The following is a 5,360-nucleotide window of genomic DNA, read 5'->3' on the forward strand; positions in this document are numbered from 1 at the left end:
ATAGTCACTCATGTCTAAAGATGAAAAATGAACGAGTTCCTAAATTATGTTGGCTTTTCACCAATTCGATCTATAAAAGGTACATCATCCGAATGCAGCCGAATTTTGCAAAGTTATTGTACCATCCCACGGATAGCAAAACTTGGAACCGTAGTAAAGTTATGTCGAGTAAAACCTCCCTTACAAAACACATTGTGTAAATCGCGTTTAGTTACAGGAACACTCTTATAACTAAACAAAACCAACCACACTATACCGAAACATAATCAAAATCATAATTTCATAAATATGCAGATGTTGCAGGATTATTACACAGATACTTGTATCTAATCCAATTTGAATTTTGTTTTCACTTCAAGACCATAGGGATGGTACAACAGCCATCCCTTCCTATTTACATTGTACAGTATCAGCCGCTCACGTATTCTCAGAAGCTGAGGTCGCACGGGCACGTCTGCCAAATAATTTCAAGTAACCAATGGACCAAATTTTTGCTCCAAAAAGAGATCTGAAATATGATAATATTGCAAAAAACAAAAAAAAAACATAATATAAATAAGCATAATTATGATCTTAAGCATAAACGGTAAAATCAGAGATTTACCAAAGCGATGATCTTGTATTAAAATGAAGACCATCAACTCCATTGTCTTCCAGCTCAGCAACAGCACCACCACCAGAGGCGACAGTTTTGTTCTCGGTGACTTTGTTTTCATCATTTTTCAATGTGATGTCTTCTGAAGAATTTGAAACACAGAATTTGTGTAGCCACCTGTCAGTCTCCCAAAGGACATGCATTATGCTCTCACGCGATGAATAACCATGGCTCTCGAATGGTAGGATGACGAGGCGAGACAGGGCCCGTGGCCTTTTAAAGCAGTGAAGAAACGTTCCGACTGCATCGTTAACGTTCCTGCATTATTGTCTTCTTCTCCATGAATAAGTAAAATTGGCTTCTTAATCTTATCGGCAGCCATGAAAGGACTCATCTTTATGTATGTGTCAGTAGCTTCCCACAACGTTCTATCCTCACTCTAATAAAAGAATGCATCCATATAAATACATAATAAATATTAAACAATAATTAAAAAAAATTACCTGAAAGCCAAAAGGTGTAAGTGTTCTATTATAAGCTCCCGAACGAGCAATTCCACATGAACATAGATGAGGAGCGTGTGCTAAGAGATTTGCAGTCATGAATGCCCCGTATGAATGTCCCCCGATCGCAATTTTATCCGGATGAGCCACCTTTAACATTTGCAAAAAGAAAATAAATAACCTACTGGTAATCAAATTTTACAATGGACCAGAAGAAAAGAATTTACCCCACGTCGAATCACTTCCTCAACCGCAGCCTCTGCACTCCATACAAGTTGCTCAACATAACTGCTCACAAATAAATTAACATATTGTTAACAGTCATAAATAGCTAAAAAGAATTATATATTTATATCTATATCCACATAAAATTACCTATCATTTGCTTCTTCCTTGCCTTCACCAATAATAGGTATTGTAGGCCCAGACAATATGGCAAATCTGCATAACTTACCAGAATCATTAAATTTCTCAAATAATAAGAGAAATCACTTTAATAATAATTAATTTAATAAAAATAAACAATTTAGTCTTACTTTCTTGCCAACCAAAGCAATGGTGAAGTTGGACCAATGCCAGCAAACTCATTAGGCGAACCACGAACTTGACCCGCTGCTTCCTTATTCTTAAACTCACCAGGATAAGACCAAACCAAACAAGGTAACGGGCCATCCCGTGACGGGTCATAGCCAGGTGGCAGGTACAAAGTTGCAGTCAATTGGACTCCATCCCGTCTCTCATACCGCACCATTTCCTTGTGTAAGGATGCCAATTGAGGATACGGATGTGGAAAGTTTGTGATTTGAAATACTTTCCTATCGGGCCATTGCTGTATATAATATTGCGTGTTTTCAGTCTTTGACTCTTTAGATGTCAACAATTTTAACTCATTCACACTCAAGTCACCAGCTTTTTGGTCAGACATCAGAGCCACAACACTCTCGTAATACTTCTCCTTGTCACTATTCCATATTCTTTCCTTATCTCCGGTATCTCTGAAATAAGTTGGACCAGACAATAAATAATAATAACAATAATAATACACAATTTAGGGTTTATGCTTATTACATCAAAATATAATAATACACTTACATGTCAAACAGGTCTAGAAAAGGTATGTTTCCTTCAGGGGTAGCACCACTTCCATTTAATAATAAGTATGTGCCTTCTTTATCTTCCTTCTTAAATTTAGCAATGACATATGTTCCAGATGGCGTTCTTCTTAACATTGGAGAACCGGGGTCAGAGTATACATCATCAGACGATCTATCAAATAATAAGCGTGTAGTCTCACTGGACCCGGGAGCAACCAACCACGTTCTTACACGTCTTTGTTTTATACCACGATTCGTATACTAGTGCAAGTGAATCATCACACCAGCTAATTCCTCTGAAAACATTCAAAACATTGCATAAGTGGCAGTCTTACACACACACATATTACATACATAAACACACACATACACTTACCCATAGCGAAGATCAAGCTTAAAAAAGATTTTTGGCTCTTCTCCTTCGGGTGCATCAGCAGCTTGTGTGTAAACTATGTCACGAGGTGAAACTTCTACTTTAGCATCACCACCATCTTGTGTCTCCACCCTTTAATTAAATAATAATTATAAGACCATGTGCAGCTTGTGTGTAAACTATGTCACAAGGTGAAACTTCTACTTTAGCATCACCACCATCTTTTTTGATTTTGGAGCCATTTTACAGCGTTTTGTGTATAACGCGCAAAAAAAACCCCATAACGCTGGGGGGGAGGGGGGGGCGGTGTTCCCCGGCGTTATGGGCCATAACGCCGCCCCATAACTCTCCATTACGGATGGTCTAACAATAACATTTATTTGAACAAGATAAAAGATACCAGTAAAGCTCCGAAGGCTTATCGGCCCTCCAATTCAAAGACCGCATGCCTTTTCTACACTATTAAACGCAATTGGAATATCCTCAGCAAGAGGCAAATCACAAAGTGTTCTTAAAAATTTTCCATCAGCCGACCACAAATCATCTTTTGTCGGGAATCTGCCACATGGCACGTTAAAAGAAAACGGCCTATGAATTGAACTTAATAAAACATATTTTTCATCGGGAGATGGATCTAGTGAAGTGTATATGGCTGGCTCCCCAAATAACTTCACAGTCCCGTCTAAAGACACCAAAACAAGCTGTGACGTCGCATAATATTCAAACAAATCCTCATCAGATTCATCTTTCAGCAAATCTTGATACGTTCGGGCTTGAACTATGTTTTTTCTCTCGTTTGATTGGATTTTAGGACCTGACGGGACTAACGGTTTTTTGGGCGGGCTTCCACGAGATAATGGGATTGTACAAACTAAAAAAGTTGAATCATTAACCCACACATAACTGCAAATCAACAGAAACAATATTATTGTTACCAAACAAGTTATTTTGTTTCTAAATTGTTTAAATTCAAACAAATTAATGATCAGTACTTGTCAAAGACTGCATTGAGAACCACATCTGGTGACTTAAACAATGGCTTAGCTTTTCCTGTTTCCACATCAGCAACCCATACTCTAAGTTTACTGTCACCATCATCATCATCCTGTTTCAGTCAAATCTTCAAATAATTAGAGTTATAAAGCAAAAGTTTGTTTCTGTATAAAAATGTAGATAGTTGGATGATAAATTAAAATACAATTAAAATTTAACACATTTTCTCTATTGGATTTCATTATTTATCGTGTTTTCGTCATTACCTGGTCTTGCGGCTGAATGCTGAAGGCTAAATGTTTGCCATCGGTTGACCTTATTAAGAATAAAGAAATGTTAGTAACTTAATAAAGAAGAAAAATGGCATAGGACTGCATCATATTATAAAAAGGAAAGATAATATATAGACGACAGAGTTTACCATGTAACAAAATTAATCTTAGATCCGTCTGGAAAGCCATGTATCAATTTTTCTGGACCTAATGTGCCATCATCCTTTAAATCATGAATCCCAATACCAGTATAGAACGACCTATTAGAAATAAACAACAGATTATATTGATTCAACTATATCAACTTATCAATCACATTTAAATGTATTAAAAAAACTAGCTCACATTCTGCTACGGGAGTTAGATTTGCCATCAATACGAATGCCTGCAAGTTTTTCCTCTGGTTTTGCCAACTCAGATAATGGACGTAAAGATCGTCGTTTTAAGAATAAAATTTTATCCCTTTTTGGAGAAAATGATAAAGATGGAAGTGGTGGTGCATCTACAATATCTCTAATTTCTGGTGGAGGAAGACGATATCCACTGTTTAGTTCTGATCATGCGTATAAAAGAAGAAAAAAGACTCTTAGTCCATCACAAAAATCAAAATATGCATGTTAAAGTTAAGTCATTTCTGAACTTAACAAACAGTAGTCAATATAGACCCTAAAATTGTGTGCAATACTGCAATACATGGTGTGTAATAGGGCTGTCCAAACTGATGTGACGCTCAATCGAAAAATGCTCAGAAAATGCCCTTTTAATTTTGGCTCGGTTTGGTTTGTAAACAAGCCAAGCACGAGCAAAGGTACGTTCGGTTTGATTCGGATGGCTATTTTTTAATTTAGTTTCAAACATTCCATCTCTCTTCCAGTTTCATGGTTTCATTTGCTCGTTTCAAGTTTTAAGACTACTAGAAGTTTGTTTTCAGCTACATTATATTCTACTTCAGACTTGTCTTATAGATATCTTTAGAGTTAAAAGAAAAGCCAAGCATGAGCAAGGTCTGAAACTTGCTCGATTGAAAAATGCTCGTTTGAACATGGTTCGAATTCTAAACGAGCCAAGCACAAGCATAGGTATGTTCGGTTCAGTTAGCTTGAATTATTTTCTACATATACAGACACACACAATTTTTTTAAACCCTTTTAAAATTTCCCTCTCTCCACCACTTTCATAGTTTCATTTGCTCCCTTCAAGTTTTCAACTTTTCATGCTATTAGAAGTTTGCTCATGTACATTCTATCAAACTTCAAACTAGTTTCTTATAAAAACTTTAAAAGTGAAATAAAGATAAGTAATGCTCTGAAACACGCTCGATGCTTGATCGAAAAATGCTCAGAAAATGTTCCTTTAAACTTGGCTCGGTTTGTAAACGAGCCGGAAAATGCTTGAAAAATGAATGTTCAATTTTGGTTCGGTTTGTAAACGAGCCAAGCACGAGCAAGCTCTCGCTCGGTTAAGTTCAGCTCAGCTCGTAAACAGCCCTAGTGGGGTAATTAGGTCTAGAAACTACAATCAACAGCCCAC

At 36.8% G+C, this 5,360-nt stretch overlaps 1 pseudogene across 1 annotated transcript; it reads right to left on the bottom strand.

The window, feature by feature from the left end:
- Positions 1–274: 274 nt before the first annotated feature.
- Positions 275–4,525, bottom strand: LOC143554600 (putative glutamyl endopeptidase, chloroplastic; annotated as a pseudogene). The gene is made up of 14 exons (XR_013139048.1): positions 4,516–4,525; positions 4,176–4,383; positions 3,980–4,090; positions 3,825–3,873; positions 3,558–3,670; positions 2,966–3,468; positions 2,569–2,697; positions 2,191–2,488; positions 1,635–2,093; positions 1,474–1,539; positions 1,326–1,386; positions 1,099–1,248; positions 605–1,034; positions 275–508 (listed from the first exon to the last, which is right to left on the bottom strand). The product of XR_013139048.1 is annotated as a putative glutamyl endopeptidase, chloroplastic (transcript).
- Between the last annotated feature and the right edge of the window lie 835 nt (positions 4,526–5,360).

The sequence above is a fragment of the Bidens hawaiensis genome, unplaced genomic scaffold (genome assembly GCF_021521415.1).
Source record: "Bidens hawaiensis isolate Kalapana, Puna unplaced genomic scaffold, B.hawaiensis_p1.1 tig00017762_1, whole genome shotgun sequence".
NCBI classification, from domain to species: Eukaryota; Viridiplantae; Streptophyta; class Magnoliopsida; order Asterales; family Asteraceae; genus Bidens; species Bidens hawaiensis.